The sequence below is a fragment of the Phascolarctos cinereus genome, unplaced genomic scaffold (genome assembly GCF_003287225.1).
Source record: "Phascolarctos cinereus isolate Bilbo 61053 unplaced genomic scaffold, phaCin_HiC Scaffold_4;HRSCAF=312, whole genome shotgun sequence".
Taxonomy (NCBI): Eukaryota; Metazoa; Chordata; class Mammalia; order Diprotodontia; family Phascolarctidae; genus Phascolarctos; species Phascolarctos cinereus.
The window spans coordinates 398,039,942-398,063,743 of NW_027555847.1; positions in this window are offsets into that span (position 1 = coordinate 398,039,942).

The window sequence follows — 23,802 nt, forward strand, 5'->3', positions numbered from 1 at the left end:
GGCTCAGGTGTAAACCAAGCCAGCAGGGCTGCGACTTTGATGTGACACTTTAGAGCCGAGCACCTGGTAACATCCCTGTTTGTGTGTCAAATACCAGCCGCCCTCGCCTGCTGCTCAAGCCCAGCTAATAAAAAACGCTCGTAATCACGTTGTATTACAAGGCTCAAATTCATGCTGTTACTTTATTGCAAGGTTGTCATTAATTTTGCAGGGTGAACCTGGAATCGATCTGACCTGTTTTTAATAAGTGTGGGTGTCTGCCCAAGTGTGTGTGAGTGACACCGAGGTGACTGCCAGCTGTTTCTTCTTTACATATGGAGTCACCCTATGCTTTGATCAATAATGCTGTTTCACTTTAAAAAGAGCTCATTTTGTAAGGATGCAGGGAAAGGGCCTTCCCGCCCCCTGTCCCTGTGGTTTGTTTGTAAAGCATACACAATTATGGAAAGGTCAGTCAACAGTAAATAATACCACTTGCTGCTTTCCCTGACACTGTTCTTCCTTGGTCTCTTTAAAGAGCCATCCTGGCCTGTCTCCATATTTTTGGTAAAGAATGACAGCAAAGTGAAAAAAAAGAAGCAAAAGCAAACTTAGTTTTATTGAGTGTGCTCAGAATTTTTTTTTTCTTTCTAATTGAAATTGACCACATTAGAGTTGGGGTGAGCAGGTAAAATATTTATGAAAAATAGCTTTATTTGAGATGACCTTCCTTAACCACCACGAATATATAGCTGAACTTGACTCTAATTCAAATACTTTACATCGAATCATGCCTCACTCCTCTCCAATAAAAACCGAATATGTAAGGTGGTTTAATTTAGAGGGATGCCTCACAATCCTCTCACTGAACCCCCCCAAAAAAAAGAAGAATGGTCCAGTAAAGGGGTCTCATGGTGAGCACCTACATTTATAGGATTTAGAGCTGGAAGGGAGTTTAAGGTTCACTTTCATTTTACAGAAGGAATTGTAGGTGTGTTCCCCAGGGCTCTTCATTAGGTCGTTTTGTTTGTTTTAATCGTCATAGACCCTTGGTTAATTACCTCTGATAATTCTGGGGTTCTATTCTGGACCTAGACACTAGTATAGGAATCTTAATCTGGGGAGATTTCGAAATGTCCATGAACCTGGAAAATTGCATCTTTATTTCTATACAGTTGGCTTTCTTTGTAATACTATTTTATTTTATGAAATTAAAAGCATTGTTCTGAGTCTATAGGCTTCACCAGACTGCCAAAAGGGGCCATCTCTCTCTCTCTCTCTCTCTCTCTCTCTCTCTCTCTCTCTCTCTCACACACACACACACACACACACACACACACACACACACACACACACACACACGATTAAGAACCCCTGTTCTAGTGCATTAATATTAAAAGCTGATATTTCTCTATGCTCTAAAGTTCTAAGTTTATTATTAAATCTTTTACTGAGCTAAGTCCCATCTATGCTCTCTCTTTTATGCTCTTGTGATATGTTTAGAAGGATGAGAAAGGGAAACTGGTAAAAGATAATAAAAATAACAGCAAACATTTATACAGCACTTACTACTTGCCAGGCACTGTGAGAAGCACTTTGCAATTATTTCATTTGAGCCTTAAAACAACCCTAGAGGTATGTGCTATTCTTATCTCTTTTTCACAGATAAGGAAACTGAGGCAAAGAGGCTAAGTGACTTGCCCATGGTCACCCAGCTAATAAGTATCTGAAGTGGGAATTAAACTCAACTCTTCTTGATTCCAGATCCAATGGTCTATCCACTGTACCACATAACTTCTCCTAGAAGACAAAAAATAAACCCAAATGCAGAGTCTAATGCAGAGTCTAAACATATGTCCATATATAGGGGACTGAGCTAAATATAGAAGTAATGAAAATAGCTGAATATTCTAAGAAGGTAGGTGCAAATACTAAATGTAAGCAAACCCCTTGTAGATAGGCTGGGAGGTATAGGGGATACACAGAAAAGGCATGCTATAAATTGAGGAAGATATTTTTAGTAGGCTATTGTGTTTTGTTCATCACATTGTGTTTCAAGGATTTGTGATTTTTTGGGGGCCAGAGTGCTCCACCCATCAGTGCAATCTTCCTAAACATCTGTACAACGACAGTATTTATCAATGGATTAGTCATGCCTCTTGTAATACACCTCTCATGAAGGACAAACAGCAACCTGTGAGTAGCAGTAGCTGCCCCACTGGGGACCCAAATGGCCAGTTCCAGTTGGACAATGCAGATCCTCCCTGCCTTCTTTCTTTCTTTCCTTTCTTCCTTCTCTTTTTCCTCCCTCCCTCCCTTCTCTCTTCTCTTACTTTTCTCCTTCCCTCCTCTCTCTCTGTCCACATAAGGTATCATACCCTTATCTACAGGTGTTCTGCCCAAAGGAATCTAAATTTTGATCACAGAAGTCTCTCAAGATATCTTGGGGTTTACTAGCTATATTTCTTTTTTAAGGACCATGTCTTAAACCCAAATCACTCTGGCTCTCACTGATTGGCCAATGATATGTCCCAGCCCAAGCCTCACCTGGTCATTGTTTGGGCCCTAATAGCTCAAAGTGAGTGTAATTATTTCTGTTTTGGCCAGAAACCCTGAGGGTCTTCCCCTCTCAGACTGAATTTGAGTGTGTGTGTGTGTGTGTGTGTGTGTGTGTGTGTGTGTGTGTGTGTGTATGACTATGTAAAACAGGCCATTCTTTGCCTTATTTCCTACCTATCCTTAATCACTGGATGGGCATTGCCTCAATCAAACTGAGACTGTGAAAGACCTTAGCTTAAAAAGGCCAAGGTCTCCCATTGCATCCTGGGCCATCTCTAGTATTCCTGATCTATATCTGGCACAGGAAAAAGTGAAGCTGTTGGCTTTGTGCAGCCCTCTCTCACTTAAATCCAGTTTATTTGAAAGTCATGGTATCACCTTTCTGATGTCATGGTCCTCTTAGAGAATGAAGGACAAACAAGGACAACAACAATAACAAGGCCTCTCACACTCAGCTAAGCCAGCCTTCATAAGAGAGACATCTATCTTATTACCAGTCTGCGCATTTTTAGTTTAGGCCACTCTGTTGGAGGACCTACTTGCACCGCACTGAGAGTTCAGGGTCATCTTTACTCATTGAGGAACTTCAGGGGAGCATATTGATAAATTGATAAAATATTTTGCAACAACTCTATTTTTTTAAAATAAGCTTTACTTATCCTGCAAATGACCAGTCTTCCCAAAGGCTATATGATTGCTGATCCTTTCTTAATGTTAGTTTATCCATCAACCAGAAGAGCATCTTTCATAAAGATGCTAACATCTTAACTATCTTAATCAGTAACAGCTTATACATAGAGCTCAAATAGAGATGCAAGCATGAATAAATGAATGCATGAAAAAGCATTTAGTAATCTCTTAATATGTGCCAAGCATTGTTCTAAGCTCTGGGAATTACAAATCAAAAAAAAGACATTTCCTGTTCTCAAGGAGGTCACATTTTAATTGGAAGGGACAGCACATCTAAGAGGGGTCAGATGAAACATTCCATGTTGTTAAGCAAAGTCAGAAGCTGAAAAGCAGATAGCAATGCATCTCTATGATGTAATTTCTATTGATAAATTATATCCATTTGTGATGTTGAACCATCTGATAGTACCAAGAATTTTGGTGGTAAGAGGGTTTTCTGTGACTGTGGTCTCATCCACAGAAGCACTTTCTAGCTCCCATCTCCGTGGAAATTGCTTCCTGAGCTCAAGAGACTTAAATGGAAACAGAACAAGTAGAATGAGGTGTGGTGCTATCCCCAGGACTCTTGAGCTTACATAACTGTGGATGGCAGTTGATCAGCAGTTGATTTCGTTGGCAGGAAAAAAGGTGAGACCCTTCTCTATAGTGATTGTCCCCCCCCTAATAATATCTACAGAACATGAGTTAGAAGTAGGGCTGCTGGTCTTAGTGGCTCAAGGCTCTCACCAAGTCTCTTGGGTTTAAGGCCCTTCCTTAGCTGTCTCAACCAAAGCCTGAGAGGAGATGATGGTCAAGATGACAGCAATGGTTTGACTTACCTGACACACACTGCCTTCCCACTCTTCTTCAGGGCTCTTTATTTCTTCATCTAGACTGATTCTCTGCCTAAAAAGCGAGATTCTCAAGAGATCAAGGCTACACTTTACCAAGAATTTCTTAGACTTATAAAACCATATATTGAAAAAAAAAGTGTCAGCATGATGAAATGATCTATCAAAAGTCATTAACTTTAGGTAACTTACTTGCTATCAACTACAGTGAGCTGTAAGGTCAGAATTAAATCTTAGAGTCCCTGCCTCCAGTTCCAAGGCTCTGTCCACTGTAGCTGATCACTCAAGCTAAATTTCAGAAAATGAGGTAATTATATATCAAATTATATATCAAAAATATAAGAAATTTAACATTCTAAATTGTAGAAGAAAACATAATGTAAAATAGAGTTTTGTTGTTAACATAAACTAACATAAAGTAACAAAATCAAATGGAACTTTAAAAAAAAAGATCAATTAAAAATTGATTTCAAAATGACAGATTTTCCATTAAAGCAGCAATGGTGTGAATAACATGATTTTTTTCAGTTGTGAACACTAGAAACTGTAGTCAAGTAACAGCAAAGCAAAAATCTTCTAAAAAGGACACAAAATAAAGACCAATTTCCAAAGATTCATCAATATTCTTGCATAAACTCATGTAGCTCTGAAAAACAGTAAACAGGTGATCAATGTTACCAGTGCGTAAATTTTAAATACTTGTTTTAATACGTATTTTGGATATTTTAAATCTGTGATATTGTTTTACTTGCAACAGGTTTAATAATTAATTAAAAATAATTTAATACCTACACTTGAGGTTTTATGCATTAAAACCTTTTCTTAATTATTGCTATTTTATGTCATTTCATCTCTTATGGTTTTAGGAATGTTATCGACACCAGTACTCAGTAGTAGCTTTGTTAACTCACAGCATGAGACTTATTCTGCAGACAGCTTACTTTCTGCTTTAGATAATTATTTTCAAGGTTGAAGCATATTATTTTCTATTTCCACTCGCTAAAACAGTTAATTGCAGTAAAAGTAAATTATGATTAATACAGATGATTGTTATAATTTTCTGCAGAAATCCCTATTAAAAGTGTTGTCTTTCCATATAAATAAACAATCCTACATCAGCATTGTTATGAAATATTCTTACCATCCCTATAAAGTGATACAATTCAAATGAAAGCTAAAGGCCTTACTGTGACCAATGCATTTCCTTCTAAGTTGCATAAAATCCCTTTCTCTGATCATTTGAATACAGCACTCATTTAAATTCTCATTATTGGAGTGCTAAGCCTACAGACTTTCCAAAGGTGCTTTGAAGAATTACACCGTATGCACTCTTGACATTTTCAAGGAGACAGTGGACTAGAGTCTAGGCAAAATAGTTTAAAAATCTGGCCCTTGGTTTTTAATTATTACTGAGAGTAGAAAGCCTAGGGAGCAAGGAACTACTGTAAGTGTCCACCCTTACCTGCAAAGTTCGCTAATTATCTAAATTAAAGCTAAATGAGTGCTCCTTGAACACAATGGGGACAAGGTTTCGGATGCTAGATGTCAGAGGGAAAAATGGAACTTTACATACATTATCATTAAGTCTGTTTCAGTCAGGGGTTACAGGAATTAAACAAAAGAAGTAGGAACAAAACGATTTATTCAGGAAACATGGAATTTGTTTAGAATTGGAGTAGATTTGGAACTAGAACACACAAAGGTTAGGACACCAGGGACATTAAAAAAGAATCTCCTTCACCATTGAACTTTAGCAATATGATGTGAATCTATGCTTAACTGATGAACATATTCCATATTCAACAACTCCTTTGGCACTGACCAGTGTGTCAGGAATATTACTGAACTGTTAAGCCCTTCTGCAGTATGCTTAAAAGAGACCAGTTATGGCCTGACCTCCTACTAATTTAAATGAATGCTCCACCACCCTAACAGGCTTTATGTGTTTTAAGTGACAGCAAAGTTTCTAGAGATGGTAGTGAGCAGGCATGATACAAAATAATTCTGTTTTTAGCATGGTATGTCAATTTCTGTTGGTGTCAGCTCTGAAATGCTCCTGTCCCAGCTTAAAAGTTCAAGTGTTCCGTGGTAGCCTGCACAAAGTTACCAGTCATCTAGAAAACTGGAAAAATGAAGTTTCTGGATATGATAATGGGAGGGAAAGAAAACTGTAAAAGTCATCTGAACCATCTTCCTTCTTTCCTGGAAGAATTGTAGTTAAATCATATCAAGATATGTCTCTTTCATCAAGATATCACTTCAATGGCTCCACACATTTTGTACCGATCCCAAGTACTCAAGGGAATTGTCAGAGTCTTATCAGTTATGGCAGGTCATTTCCAGGAATGCAAATATTTTAGTAAGGCTTGAGTCTGTCATCCGAGGACCACACTGCTTAAATGTGGACATACTCATCACTAGACCTACTATACCATAGGATGTCTAGTTTTTTGACCACAACAATCCTCAAAGACTATCTTCTAATTCATTGAAGGATTGCCATCTGTCTTAGTTGAGGAAATGCATTTTAATAAAATTATTAGACTTTAAGTTTTTGAATTACTGAATTAAAGACATTTCTGTGTAAACTAAGAATTACAATCATTTTCTTCCTCTGTGGTGCAACAAAGTTCCTTGGACCACTATTCCCACATGCCTGCCTCTCATAGAGTCTTCTAGGATGTCTTAACTACTTCAGATTCAAATGTGTTCATATAAACAAAACTCTGAGGCGTGAAAATAAGAGGGCATACTGTACACTGAGGGTCTTGCAGTAATATGACTTCCTATCCCCTTGACCTCAGTGTTAAATGTATATCCCTTTTCCAAAAGAACTCATTGGTAGAGAAGCCAAAAGGCCCTCTCTGTGATCCTTTCCCTCTTAACCCATTTTGTGGACGGGTCTTGAGGATAGTATTATAGTAAAGTTTGAAAATCAGCGAAATTTCCACAGTGGTTTCTTCAATAAGGTTGGAGCCATTTGATAGACAGTATTCACAAATTTTCAGAGCACCCCTGAGAAAGATTTTAATATGTCCACCCATGCCTTCTGTGTTGCATAGATATGAGTTATATTCATTTGGGATGGTAAAATGGACCATAGCCAATTTGGAAAGTATCTTCACAAAAACTCATCCAGTATTAATGAAACACAGGGCCTGTGACTCTAAGGTATTTATACAACTATATAACTATATAACAGTTAGTACTATATAACAATTAGTACTGCCTAATCAAGAAGAAGGAAGAGAACTGATAGACATTCCTAGAATATATAGGCCAAAAGACATTGTTGGAAAACTAGGCCAAAAACTTGCAAATATGTCTTTAGAATAAGCAGACAACACTTCACTGAATAACAGTAAAGGTTAATGATAGGTACATATTATTGGATTTGTCAAATTAACCACAAGTATTTTACTTCCAGAAAGAGGTGAAAGGCTAAAATTCAAAATTAAAATGAAAACGCCTTGGTGGACAATCTCTCCATGAACTTGGCCAAGATTATGTCAACAAAGAAATGTCAAACAGATGGTTACATCTTATGGATTTGTTTGTGAAAACAGAGGATTTATCATGACAATTCAAGCCTATGTTGTTCCCAAAGAAATTATAGGACGATTATCTTTGAGAAGCCTAGAGAGTAATCAGTTCCAAGGAAAGAGTAAAAAATGTGCAAAAAATGACTCCAAGTGGTTAAAAAAAAAACCTATCAAAATAACTAGCAAAACATGACTTACTGGCTGTAATTATGGTATTGAAGTTTGCCGTGTTTCTTGGACTGACAAATTACAAAGTCCCTCCTACTCAAAATGCAGACCTCAAAAACAGCCTTGAAGATTCAATGAGTAAACTATGCCAAAATTGGGTCACTATCTTTCACAGACCTAATATTATCCATAGTTCCCCATATATGACATTGACCCATAAAAGTCATAAGAACACTTTTAACATCATCATGTAAAATACTTCAAATGTCTAATTTATATGTAGGTGGAAAGCTTTCAAAATTTAAAGACCTAGAAGAGATGATGAAAATCCTGTGGAAACAGGATTTGATGAATCTCATCATTGCTGTCATGTCTGGCATTGGAGTTATATACTAAAGATGATTTCAGCGAATCTACAGAGAATGAGCTTATTGCCTAATCCTTTTACTCAACTTCAGAAATACATGTTTTTTTAAATCCATCTGTGCTCTAATCTATACATTAAATATAGAAGTATAATCATAATTTTTGTGACTTTTCCTAGTTTCATTTACATCTGAAACCCATCAAAAGAAAAAATAGATAATAGCAGTAGTTACTATTATTATTATTAGACATAATGCTGAAGGTATAATTACATCAATGATAATATATGATAAATTATTAACATCATTATTATAACAGCAGCAGTATATCTTCACATACACCTTGCATTTTATAACACATTTATGATGTTCTGATACACAAAAGTAAAAATAGCATTGCCCTCATTTTCCAAAATATGGGAATTGAGTGGCAGAGTAGCAGAAAAAAAAGGCAGGACACAGCATGTTAAGAATGGGACCTACATGTTTCTTCGTCAAATGAGCAATGAGTAGGCATACCATTGAAGGAGCTGGCAATACTGATTCTGGCATTCTGAACCATACAACAAAGAAAAGTTGCAGCTAAGTGATAGCTTATAGGTTTTCATTGAAGACAAAATGAGTTGGCAAAGTTAGATAGATAGATAGATAGATAGATAGATGGATGGATGGAGAGATGGATAGATGGATGATAGATATAGAGGTAGATATCATTTCTTGGTAAATTTTATTATTTTGCATTGCAATGCTTATGTGTATTTACAAGAAGACTATCATGAAAATAATTGTGAGCTGTGGACCAACATGTGCTAGAGAGGAGGAGCAAATAAGAGAATTATTTGAAGAACTTGGTAGTACCATCCTCATTAAATCATATGCTTCAATATTCAGTAAATTTATTTCAAAAGTGGACAAAGGAGATGATAACAAATAACTAAACAAATCCTGAAAATATTGAGAAATGTGTTACGGGAATTATAAAGGAAGAGGAAAAGGGACATATATACTATAAACAAATCTTATTTTTATACATGTGGAGGTCTTTAAAAAAGAATTACGAGGTGCTAAACATGACAAGAATAAAATATGACCATAACAGGTGAGAATAATTGTACTTTAATAATTATGAAATAACTTTTTACATATGTAGCAGACATTACTATATCGTTCTTCTGTGTATATTCAGACTATCATCACGTTAGGACAAAGATAAAAATTGATACAAAACTAGAATAAAGAACTAAAAAAACTAGAAAACAAAGCAAAACATGTGGCATGTAGTTAAAACAACTCCAACCTGATCTCTTTCAATGAATTGTTGATATTGAAGAAGTCTAAACAGATGGAAGAAAAGATAGCAACAGCTTATTTAATTTCCTAAAATCTAATGGTTGTAAATCAATAAAACAAAGGCCAGAGAACTCACTTATGAAGCAGTTGTTGAATGATATCCTTATTCAGGTATGGGTTGAAATAGATGGCCCCTGAGTTCCTTTCCAATTTTCAGCTTCTGGGGGTGACCAAGGAGGACATTCCTGGATCAGGAAATAGCAAATAAAAACAAAGTCAAAATAAAAGTATACCAGTTTTTTAATATGAAAGAGATCAGGCTTGCTAGAGTGAACAACTTTTCATGACAATTAGGATCAAATAAATAAGGTCAAGCTAAAGAATAGAAGTCCTTAGGTGTCAGGCAATACTGTTTAATTCTTTAGGCAATTGGAAGTCATTAAAGACTCCCTCATGCATTTATTCCAAGGACAATCTTTTACTTACAGTAAGACTTTATTTTAGGTGCTACTATTGGAAAGTGGTGGAAGAGCCAGCTCCCTGCTGCGATATGGAAATGTGAAAGGAAGTTCAAACATACTTGTGGGGGGAGAATAATCATTTATTGTACAAATGGCTTCAGTGAGGGCAGAAGATCTAAGGACATGTTTACATAGAAGTATTGACTCATATTCTTCAATCAAATCTTTTCCCCCCTTCTATCTACAATAAAAATCATTTTAAATGCAAGAATATGTTTGGGTAAAAGGAGGGAAGCCTCACTTTTAAATGCTGAAAACATTGTTTCATGGTTCTAACAGTAGTCTATAGAGCCTAGTTGGAAGGCTTTGTTGCCAGAAACAGCTTTTATTCCTTGCCCATAAAAGTGTTTTTATTAACAGAACTGATATAAGAGGGAATACTTCCAAATCCTATCAGTTATTGAGTCTATGGTAGCCTAAATCATTAGGCTTTGGGTATAGAACACTGGCAACCTGACACTTCACCTTCTCCTAGTCCCCAAAATAGACATACCTTTTGTTCTTTAAAAAAAAAAACGTATTTAATGGGAACTATGAAGCTCATGGAGAATTAGTAAATTCTTAGCTTAATAAGAGACATACTAATCTAGTAAAAATTGAAACACCAAGCATATAAATTATCAGATGAAGTATTAACTCAACAAGGATCATGAAATTCTATCAAAAATAATTTGGCCACACTTCAGAGTACAGGAAGAAGAATATATAATGAGGCTGAAAATGGTTAGGGCCATGTTGTGAAAGATTTTAAAAACTCAACCAAGGAGGTAATATATTACTATAGAGGTAATAGGGATCCAACAGAGTTTATTGAAGTGACATAGCTGTTTCATTTTTTAAAAAAAAATTAATGATATTGTCAGGTCTGTACTTAAAAAAAAATCACTGTAGCAGCTGTATAGGGAATGAAACAGGTGAGGAGAGATGAAACAGAGAAAGCAAATAAGAGTCAACTGCAATAGTCCAGGAGAAAGGTTACAATAGACTACCACTAAGGTGGTAGTTGTGTGAATAGAAAGGCTTGGAAACAGAGGTAGAAATTGTAACATTTGGCAACTGCTTGGCTACAGAGGGATAGAGAAATACAAATACATACAGGCTTACACATATACATATATATGTATATATATATATACATATATATGTATAATGTGTGTGCATATGTGTGTGATTTTGCATATATATATATATATATATATGCACATACAATACACATATACACATTCCATATATACACATAAATAAAACTACATTCATATATTTTAATTCCACCTCAGTGATTTTTCCCTCTTTTTCATCTGTGCATTTGTTGAATACATATTTACATGTATATGAGAAAAATTGTATTGTGTTGGAAAGGCTTTTGAGAGGAAGTCAGAAAATTAGTGCCTGGACACTAGCTAACTCCTTGTGTGAAAGTCACATTACATCTTTGGGCCTTATTCTCTCTGATGTCAAATTAAAAGATCAGTCAGTATAACTTTTAAAGTTATCTTTCATCTGTAAGTTCAATTTTATATGCTCGTGCGTGTGCATGCACACAAACACACACACACACACATACACACACACAAACACATATTGTTTGCCATTGGGGAGAGGCATGACAAACATGCGATATTTGAGCTGTGTTCTTTAGTACTGTTCAATTAGATATTTCACAGTCATTCTTTTCAGAGTTTGTAATTAACGTACAAGGGGAGGCTATATAACAGTAGGGAAGAGTAAGAAGCAATAAGCTTTATTATTCATTATCTTCCCCACCCCACTCCCCACCACGGAGCCTATAAGGTTCATTGAGTGACTCTAGCCAGGTGTTCACTAAGTTTTCCCTTGGCTATTTTGGCAAAAACTATTGAGATTTTTTAAAAAAATGTTTATTTAAAACACTTTTGATTTATTTTAAAGTTAATATTAGCTTTTAATAACCCCAGACCAGAGTCATATGGCTTTAAGCTGTTTGCTCCCTACTGCTGGTACAGCTGCTAATTATTTTCTTTTCTATTATTTTGAAAAGGCAGCAGGTCAATTTAGGGTACAAAATCAGCATATGCTCTTAAAACAACATGAGGAAGAGAGAGAAATAGGCTCTTTGTTCTTTTGCTTAACAGGACAGTAAAATCTTTGTCATGTTCCCCATTGAGATATTTGGACCTAGTGACCCATCTGGAAATTCTCCTGGAATTCATCACCACCTCACTTCTTGAACAAAATGCTTCCCTCACCCCTAAAAAAAAAGTAGGAAAGTGGTCCCCACCATGTTGTCCTATCTATGACCAGCATATTTTCAGGACATACAGCAGTTATAGTGCTGGAGCAACGAGTGCACATCTGCTTCATTTTTTGTTCTTCTTTGTAGTAGGACAATTCTTTGCATATATTTGTGCCAGTTCTTAGGGTAGAAAAGTCCTTCTTAGCCAGACTCTGGGGTTCTAATGGGCACTTGATCTGGAATAGCCATGGTCAGGTGAATAACGTAGGTATAAGTAGATAGTCTATGTCAGAGTTGTGAATGGACATTGGGAATCAGAAAGCAGGGGTCAGAAACTTAATAAGAGCTTTAGATTTGTGAGGCAAGGATCAAAGCCTGAGTAAAAGTGAGTGCTCAGATTTAAGAAGAGAAACAGGAATCAGTGACCCAAGAATGGAGAAACTAAGCAGTATTAGGAGTATTAGGAGTCGGCCTCCCTGGCCATCCTTGGCAAATACTACAATTATAGCTGACACTGAAGTACTGTCTAACAGTTTTGAAAAGGTGAAGGGTGCAAGTTATTAGAGAGCCCCTCCTCCCCCCTTACTCAGGTCCTACTAGAACATTCCTAGTGATGCTGACTGTATTAAGGTGTTAGTTTTCTATTTGTTCACAGAATAGGAACTCCTTGATTGAAAGCTTGCCTGTTTCTTTACAAAGGACACTTCCTCTGACTTTTAGATCTATCTGGCCTTGCAAGTCAGAGTTTTCAGTAGCAAGAGGGTAGATTTGAGCAGGTACATGACAAAGACCATGTGACCTGACTAGAATATTAGTAGCAGACATTAGTCTTCTGAAGTCACTTTCTGACTGAGGCTTCTTGTTCCCAAATCAATAAATTGTCATGTGTTCATTTATTGAGAACCTGCTAAGACATAATACTGGGCTCCTATCAATTATTGCTTGAATTTCTACTTCCACGTAAGTTTCTTCTATTCAGTTTCATCTTCTTGGTCTTATTTAGGTCTAGACAAACTGACTAAAGTTCTAGACCCAAGGAGAATATGTTTTTTAAATAAAAACAAAAATGACAATAACAACAAACCATGTGACTACCTCAGGGTGTAAAATCATGGTTTCAAAGTCATGCTTGTTGCTGGAACCCATACCAGTGATCCAAAGTCTGGGTTGCTATGCTTTCTGTTAATTTATCCTTCTATGTCTGTTTTCCCCAATCCTTTTCTCTAGTCTCTTCATGACCACACTCTGAGATATGACTCAAATACTTTGTGCTTATGTCATTGTCTCCTGTTTTTGAGCTCTATAAACCCAGGTTCTGATGTCCTGTTGTTTTGACTCTCTGAAACTGGTATATTGTCCTTTTGTCTCAATATTCCCTAATTTGTATTCCTGATCCCTCCTTTCTAATATGCCCCTAACCCCTGAATATGATCTGCCCTGCCTGCTTAGATTATCTTTATTTATGTACTTCTTTCTGCATTCCTGCCAGCACACTGCCTATCTGCTTTTAGCTTCAGTATCCACTGGCCCTCCTCTTCTCTTCTGTATTGATCACATGGACCCTGAGGAGAAGTCTATCTGATTGGAAGCTCTGTGTGTACCAGCATATTCCACCCTTCCTGTGATGATCTCATCAACTCTGAACTTTGCCGCAGCATCAAGATTTACTGAAATTCCAATAAAGTCTGACATATGGGTCTTGATTTTGCTGCTCAAGTCTCAGTATGACCAGCCTGGTCTAAGTAGACTTCCAGTTCCCAGTTTGTCCCATGATGCTGCTACCCAAATCTAAGTACTGAGCATTAGTTGATGTGGAAGACTAAAAGCAAACAAACAAATATAAACAAAACTCTGTAAGATACTGACTGTGTTGGCAGGCATAGAAAGTACAGTTATCAAATTTGCAGGTATCACAAAGCTGGGAGAAATAGCTACTGCGATAGATGACAAATCAAGATTCAAAATTAGTATTTGGACGCTTGGATTAATGGGAAAAAAACCCCCAAAATGAGATTTAAGGGATAAATACATTATTTACTGTTCAGACTACATCTAGGTAATGTGATGAATTCTGGATACATATGTTCAAGGAGATGACTAGAGATTGATGTAAATATAGAGAAAAGAGGCTGGAGTGATGAGGAAATCTGGAAATTATATCAAAAGAGGAGTAGTTCAGTATGATTAATGTGGAAATATGTTTAATATGATTATACATGTATAGTCTATGTTAGTTTGCATGTCATCTTGAATAGGGAGGAGAGGAAGAAGGGGGAAAATTTAGAACTCAAAATCTTATAAAATTGAATGTTGAAAACCAAAAACATATAAATTAATTTTAAAAAGAACAGTAGTCAAAAGGATCAGATTTTTTTTTCCTGGAAAAGAGAAGATTAAGGACAAATACAACTATCCCCAAATGTTTGAAAAATTGTCATAATAAAGAGAAAGTAAACCATGAAGAACTAATTGAGAATCTGATTGCAGATGTCCTGTAGTCAGTCAATAACCATTCAATAAGCATTTATTTAGTGCCTACTATTTTCTAGGCACTGTGCTAAAGTCTGTAGGCAGTTGTAAGTTCTAGTTTCATTCTCACAACAGAAATCAGGAATGGAGACAGGAATCTGAGTTGATGGCAATTGAAGATGTGGGAGTGAATGAGATTGCCAAAGAAGAAAGTATATGAAGAGAAAAGAAGCCAAAACTGGAGAGAGTGGTCAACAGTGTCAAAAGGTGCTTTCTATTTCATTTTTGGCAACTCTAATTTTTAAGAAGTCTTTCCTTATGATTAACTAATTTCAGCCTTCCTACAATTCTACACTTTACTTCCAATCCTGACCACTAGGGTCAATAAAAATAAATCTAATTGACCTTCTATATGACTTTTCCAATATTTTGAGACATATATCAGCAGTTAGGTGGTAGAGTAGACAAAGTGCTGGACCTGGAATTAATAAGACCTGAGTTCAAATCGAGCTTTAAACACATACTAGCTGTATGACCCTGGGCAAGTTACTTAACTTCTGTTTGCCTCAGTTTCCTCATCTATTAAAAGGGGATCTCCCAGGGTTGTTGTGGGGATCAAATGAGACAATAATGTAAAGTGTTTAGTGCAATGTGTTGAACATAGTAAGCACTTATAAATATTGACTATTATTATCATCATCATCATTATCATTATCATCATTATTATCGTGTTGACCATGAGGAGTTATTTTTCCAGTTTCTTTAAGCGATTCTCATATGGCATGATTTCCTGAACCCTTCTTCCACTTCCTTCAGAAGGTCTCAAACTTGTCAGGGCCCTTTCTAAAGGGTGATACTCAGAATTGGTCACATGCTAGATCTTGTCAGATCTAGTCTTACCAAAGCAAAATATGAAAGAGTTATCACCTCTATCATAATAATGCACTAATGGCTCTAATGTGGTCTAAGATTTTATTGGGATTCTAGACAGCCACATCGTCATCCAGCAGCTCTAGATTATTGTCCATCAAAAACTGTACAGCTTTTACACAGAAACTCCTATAGAGCTACATCTTCCCCATTTTATGCATATGTATATATTTTTCTTTTTATCTACTTTCAGGACTTTACATTTACCCCATTTCAACTCCACCTACTTAGAACTGGGTCATTGTTTTGACCTTAATAAAGACCTATTTGGATGTGGATTATGTCTTTGAGGTATCTATCTGTTCCTCCCATTTTACCTTCAAATTTAATGATAACATCACATATATATTTTTCTTTGTATTTTTTTTAACGGGGCAATGGGGTTAAGTGACTTTCCCAGGGCCACACAGCTAGTGAGTGTTATGTGTCTGAGGTCGGATTTGAACTCAGCTCCTCCTGACTTCAAGTCTGGAGCTCTATCCACTGCACCACCTAGCTGCCCCTGCATCACATATATTTTCAAATGCATAATTTATCACCGTACTTACACACTTAGTGGACCTGTGATTTCCACAATCAGTACACATAGGAATTCCTATGCTCTCTACTCATCCCATGTGAATTTTTCCCAGTTCTTTCTTTAAATTCTTTTTAATAAGAATTTCAGTAGTCATCTTAACCATGATTTCTATAGTTTTTCAAAGGATTACCAAGTGCTTCCTTAGATCAACCTCATGGGGAAGATAGCGTGGTTCTTATTTATCCCTATTTTATACCAATTCATTCATTGACACTTCATGAGCAGCACTGATCTAATCTCACGGAACATTGCTATTCTGTGTTCCCCTTTCATTATCTTCATTCTTTTGAGAAATTAACCCTCTTTCACAGTTTCAACTATCATCTTTATGCTGATGTCTACTAATTCCTATCCTCTCTCCTGATTCTTCACTACAACTACCTAATGGACATTTATAATAGGATGCTGCACTATATTCCCCAACCTAATATCGCTAAAATGGAATTCTTTACTCTTGTATCCAAACTGGAGTTCCTCTTCCTTACTTCTCTTTTCTGTTAAGGTTGCCATCATTTCCCCCCTAATCCACCAGGCTGCAAAGCTTATTCTTCTTGTCCCTTGCTTACTCAATAAGTACTCAGGTAGTTATCAATTCTTCCTGAAACTATCACATCCTTTTTATTCATACTATTACCACCATTGCAAGGCTAATTAACCCCGGGCTATTGCAATACCCTGCTCCCCCAAGGGTCTCCCCTCCTACCATTTCATCCCTCTCTAATACATATCCTGTTCTCAAAGATTCACAGAACTTCAACCGAAAACAATATCAAAGGCCATCTGATTCAGTCCTTACTTTAACAAATATCTACTTTACAACATTTTTGCTTGAAGACTTCCAGTGAGAGAGAAACTACTACCTCCCAAGACAGATGCCTCTAATGTTTAAAAGGTTTTTTGTTGTTGTTGTTTTTTTAAGTCTGTATTTGCCTGTTGATGCCTTCTACCTAATGCAACTGTCTTTGCTTACTGGGACCAAGTAAAACAAGGCTAACCTTCTTTCATGTGGAAAGATTTGAAAGCAGTTCCCATGTTCTCTTCTAACTGTCCTCTGCTCTAGGTTAAACATACCAGATATTAATAGATTTCACTTGAGGTATGAGCCCTAAATCCATTACCATTCTGGTTACTTTACTCTATACACTCTTCATGTCTCCAATGTCTGTCCTAAATTATGGTCCCCAAAATTGAACACAATATTTTATATGGCCTGACCAGAGGTAAGAACAGCGGAAATACCATGTTGCCAGTTTTCTGTACCATACTTTTCTTAATGCAGTCTACTATCATAGCAACGATTTTAACCTTCATATCACACACACACACACACACACGCACGCACACACACACACACACACACACACACTGTTGTTGCACATTGATCTTGCAATTTACTAAAGACACAGATGTTCCTCAAACTTCTGCCTTGCCTTACCATCTCCATCTTGGGTTTGTGAAGTTGATTATACTTAACCCAATGTAGCACTTAACCTTTATACTTATAAAATTTCATCTTATTAGATTCTGCCCAGCATTCTAATCTGTCAATTGTGATTCTCATTCAGCCATCCTTTATATGAGCTCTCCTTCCCAACTTTGTGTCACTTGCACATTTGGTAAATCACTTCCAGGTCTTTGTCGAAGTCATCTGTATTATATACCACAGTGCAAGATCAATTCCCAGGGTCACTCCCCTACAGTTTTCATTTCAAGCTTAAATTTAACTATTAATGACTATGCATTTGATCAATCCCAAATTTACTTGACTGTATATTATTCTAGTCCATGTATCTCCATATTTTTTACAAATATAGCAGGGATACCTGGTCAAATGTTTTGCTGAAATCTAGGAAAATAAAATATATGACATTTCCCTGATCTTGTAATTTAATAACCCTGTCAAAAAAGGAAATTAAATTAGTCAGATATAACCTGTTCTTGATGAAGCAATGCATTCTCTTTCATATCACTGCTTCCTTTTTCTAAATATTATTCAACCAATTTAACAATATGTTCCAGATCTTTTACAAAAGAATCAAAGTCAAAATTTGCTACCCTATAGTTTGCATACTTCTTTCTCTTTTCTTTTTTGAAAAAAATCAGGACATTTACCTTTCTCCAGGCCTGAAGCACCTCTCATATTACTCTTGGCTTTTAAGAGATCACTGACAGCAATCACATTTGCATTATCTGTACCTTAGAACTGATGTATCAGTAAGATACTGGTTTAAATTACCTTGTGCTTGTGCTAATTTTGGCCTAACAATTAACACCAGGAAAATACAAGTACTCCATTAGCCACCACCACGCCATCCATACTTATAACCGTCTGTTAAAGCAAATGGATAAGTTTTGAGTTTTGAAATGAAAAGCTTTGGGTAAGTTCACTTACTTTGGTAGTACACTTTCCAGGGATGTATACCTTGATAATGAGGTTTATACATGCATTGCTAGAGCTACCTCAGTGTTTGGGAGGCGCCAAAGGAAAGTAGGGTAGAGAAGAGGTATTAAACTAACTACTAAACTGAAGGTCTGAGGAGCCGTTGTGGTGACTTCATTGATGTATGTCTGTGAAACCTGGACAGTATTCCAGCACCATGCCAGGAAACTGAATTGCTTCAATTTTAATTGTCCTAGGAAGATTCTGAAGATCACCTGGCAGGATAAGATACCAGATGCTGTAGGGGGGCAGAGCCAAGATGGTGGAGTGAAAGCAGTGACTTGCTTGAGCTCTTCCCCAAACTCTTCCAAATACCTATAAGAAAAAGGCTCTAAACAAATTCTAAAGCAGCAAAACCCACAAAAAGAGAGAGTGAAACAAATTTCCAACCCAAGGCAACCTGGATGGTTGATCAGAAAGGTATATTATACCCTACTGGTAGAGGAGCGCAGTTTGGCATGGGCACACAGACCACAGCAAACCTGGAGGAGGCCTTAGAGGACTGAATCGTGGGCAGCTGTGGAGCTTTCCAGACTTCTCAACCCATGAATGCCAAAGACAACTTAGAAGGTCACTGGGAAAAGTCTGTTTCTGCAGTGCTGAGAGAGGAGCATGGGGTCTCAGATCCAATTCCCCAAAAGTGTGGCCCTGGGGGGGGGCAATTGCCTCCAGAGCTTCTGGCCCACAGACTGAGGGGAAATCCAGTGGCTGATCAGAGAGGGATTGCAGGGATCTATTTGCCAGTGCTGAGGCAGGAATCTCTTGCTTTTCCTGTGCTTGGATCTGGGTCCCAGTTCTGGGTGGCAGTCCTGGGGTGAGGAGGAGCACTGGTGTGGTGGGGCTTGTAGTGGCTGTGAAGAGAAAACCCTCCTCACAGTTCCAGGACAGAAAGGGGTGCTTGTGGTCACTAATAGACAAGAGCACAGGCAAGGAAAGGAGTAAACACCTCACCCCTTATCATACCACCTTGGAAGAACTGAAAATTTATAGGTCCCTACAAGTATCACAGAAAACAGCTGTACAAACCCCTGAGGCTTGGGACAGTACATTCTCCACATTGGAAGCAGACTCTTACCTTAACAAAGAGTTTAAAACTCAAGCAATTTGTCGGAAACATGAGCAAGCAGAGAAAAAAGAGTCAGACTATATTATCTTACTATGGTGACAAAGAAGATTAAAATATACAGCCAGAAGAAGACAGCAAAGTCAAAGTTCCCACATCTAAAGCCTCCAAGAAAAATATGAATCAGTCCCAGACCTTGGAAGAGCTCAAAAGGAATTTTGAGAAGGACGTAAGAGAAGTAGAGGAAAAACTGGGAAGAGAAATAAGAGTGATGCAAGAAGATCATGAAAAACAAGTCAATAGCTTGTTAAAGGAGACCCAAAAAAATACTGAAGGAAATAACACCTTAAAAAATAGCCTAGGCTTCCGAAAGCCAAGATGGCGGAGTAAAAAGATAATCGCTCCCACTCTCCCCTATCAATCTCTGAAAACCCAGAAAATATCACCCCAGAAAAAAAAAAACCCTGGACAGCCGAACTAGAAGAAAGACGGGGAGCATCTGTGCAGCAGCCTAGCAAATGGGTCTCCCAGTGCCTTAGCAAAACTAAGGGAGGCAGAACAACAAGAGGCCCAGGCGGATAAGTACCCTGCAGCATTCATCTGAAAGGAGCTGAAGAAAGCAACCTAAAGGCTTCCTAAAGCCCCAGCCTTGCTGGTTCCAGCCCAACACCAGGTGAGCTGTTGGAGCCCTGCAGCCTCCAATTGTTAACCAGGAAGAAATCCTGAAGCCCAGGTGGTACAGCAAGCAAACACCAACACCTGAGACTCTGAGTGCCTTCTTAAGGGCAGGGGAACCAGCTCAGAAAACCACCAGGTGCCTCAGCACTCTATCTCAAAGGAATCTCCCAGTGCATTAGCAGAAAGAGGGAGACAACACTGCAGGGGGAGGCAGATAAACACCCTGCAGCACCCATCTAAAAGGAGCTGAAGAAAGCTAAAGGAAAGGAAAAGCAGGCAACCTAGAATTGCCTGAAAGTTCCAGCCTTGCTGATTCCAGCCCAACATGAGGTAAGCTGCCAGAAACCTACAGCCTCCAATTGCCAACATAAGAGGCCCCAGCACAAAGCCAGTGACCAAGACCTAGGCTCCCAACACAAGAAGCTTGGGTCAGTCCCTCTGTTCCCCAGCAGGAGAGCTCAATCTCTTTAAAGGCCAGGGAATAAAGAAACACCATGAGTAAAAAGAAACATACCATAGATTCATATTATAAGAAGAGTGAAGATCAAGACAGAAATTCTGAAGAGGACAACATTGTCAACAAACCCACATCTGCAACAAAAAAGGGAATATGAACTGGTCTGAAGCCCAAAAAGCCTTCTTAGAAGAGCTCAAGAAGGATTTTAATAGTCAAATGAGAGAGGTAGAAGAGTCCTTCAAAAATACAATTGGCCAATTGGAAAAAAAATACACTGAAGAAAACAAGTCCCTAAAAAACACAATTGGCCAATTGAAGAAGAAGGACAAAAACTAACAGAAGAGCACTGAAGAAAACAAGTCCCTAAAAAACACAATTGGCCAGTTGAAGAAGGAAGTACAAAAACTAACAGAAGAAAACAATCTGTTAAAAACTAGAATTGGACAAATGGAAACTAATGTCTCTATGAGAGAGCAAGAATCAGTCAAACAGAAACAAAAAAATGAAAAAATAGATGAAAATGTAAAATACCTCATCAGTAAAACAACCACCTGGAAAATCATCAGGAGAGACAATTTAAAAATTATTGGACTACCTGAAAATCATGATGAAAAAAGAGCCTGGACAGTATCTTTCAGGAAATCATAAAGGAAAACTGCCCAAAGTCCTAGAACCAGAAGGGAAAATAACCATAGAAAGAATCCACTGATCACCACCTGAAAGAGATCCCAAATTGACAACGCCAAGGAATATAATAGCAAAATTCCAAAATTACCAGATGAAAGAGAAGGTGCTGCAAGCAGCCAGAAAGAAACAATTTAAATATCATGGAACCACAGTCAGGATTACACAGGACCTTGCAGCTTCTACATTAAAAGACCAGGGCTTGGAACATGATATTCCATAAGGCAAAGGAGCTTGGAATGCAGCCAAGGATCAATTACCCAGCAAAAATGAGCATCATTTTTCAAGGGAGGAGATGGATATTCAACAAAATAGGAGACTTCCAAACTTTCCTGATAAAAAGACCAGAGCTCAACAAAAATTTGATCTTCAAGTACAGGACTCAAGAAGGACTTAAAAAGGTAAATGGGACAGAAAGATACAATATGTTGTTAATAAGGGGGGCTGTTTAAACCCTACAAGGGAATATGAGACTTGCAACCCTTGAGAACTGTATTGTTATTACACCTTGTTAAAGGAGTATACATAAAGAGGGTGGATATTAGTTGACTTTGATGTAATGATAAAAAAAAATCTAATCAAGTGGGTTAAATGGATCCAAATAAGTGGATCAATCTGATCTTAGAAAATGTACTGAGAAAGGAGGAGGCAGACAAGGGTAAATTACATTACAGGAAAAGACACAAAATCCTATTACAGCAGAGGGAAAGAAGGGGGGGCAGTGAGCATTGTTTGAACCTTACTCTCATCAGATTTGGCTCAAGAAGGGCATAACATAATCAGTTAGGTATAGAAATCTAACTTGCCCTATAGGCAGTAGGAGGGAAAAGGGGAAAGAAAAGGGAGGGGGAAAGAAGGGAGGGAAGAAGCAGTAAGAGCAAAGGGGAAGAAAAGGGAAAGGGATAATAAAAGGGAGGAGGGACTGAAGGAGGTGGTGTCAAAAGCAAAACACTAGTGAAGTGGGGGAAAGGAAAAAGGAGAAAAAAGCATAAATGGGGGAGAAGGATGGAGAAAAAGACACAGATAGTAATCATAACTGTGAATGTGAATGGGATGAACTCTCCCATAAAATGGAAACGGATTGCAGAATGGATTAAAAACCATAATCCTACAATATGTTGTTTACAGGAAACACATTTGAAAAAGAGTGACACATACAGGGTAAAAGGCTGGAGCAGAATATATTATGCTCAGCTGAAGTAAAAAAGCAGGGGTAGCAATCCTGATCTCAGACAAAGCAAAGCAAAAATAGATCTAATCAAAAGAGATAAGGAAGGAAACTACATCCTGCTAAAAGGCACCATAGACAATGAAGTAATATCATTACTAAACATATATGCACCAAATGGTATAGCATCCAAATTCTTACAGGAGAAGTTCAGGGAGTTACAGGAAGAAATAGACAGCAAAACTATACTAGTGGGGGACCTGAACCTCCCCTCTCTGCACTAGATAAGTCTAACCACAAAATAAACAAGAAAGAAGTTAAGGAGGTGAATAGAACATTAGAAAAGTTAGGTATGATAGACCTCTGGAGAAAACTGAATGGGGATAGAAAGGAATATACTTTTTTCTCAGAGTACATGGCACATACACAAAAATTGACCATGTACTAGGGCATAAAAACCTCACAATCCAATGCAGAAAGGCAGAAATATTAAATGCATCCTTTTCAGATCATGATGCAATAAAAATTATATGTAATAAAGGGCCATGGAAAGATAGACTAAAAAAAATTGGAAACTAAATAATCTAATCCTAAAAAATGATTGGGTCAAACAACAAATCATAGAAACAATCAATAATTTCATTCAAGAGAATGACAATAATGAGACAACATACCAAAACCTATGGGATGCAGCAAAGCAGTTCTTAGGGGAAGTTTTATATCTCTAAATGCTTACATAAATAAAATAGAAAAAGAGGAGATTAATGAATTGGGCATACAACTAAAAAAACTAGAAAAAGAACAAATTAAAAATCCTCAACTAAACACCAAATTAGAAATATTGAAAACCAAAGGAAAAATTAATAAAATTGAAATTAAGAAAACTATTGAACTAATAAATAAAACTAAGAGCTGGTTTTATGAAAAAACAATAAAATAGATAAACCTTTGGTTAATTTAATTAAAAAAAGGAAAGAAGAAAACCAAATTACTAGTATCAAGAATGAAAAGGAAGCTACCACCAAGGAAGAGGAAATTAAAACAATAATTAGGAATTATTTTGCCCAACTATATGCCAACAAATTTGACAATCTTAGTGAAATGGATACATATTTACAAAAATATAAATTGCCCAGATTAACAAAGAGGAAGTAAAATACTTAAATAACCCCATCTC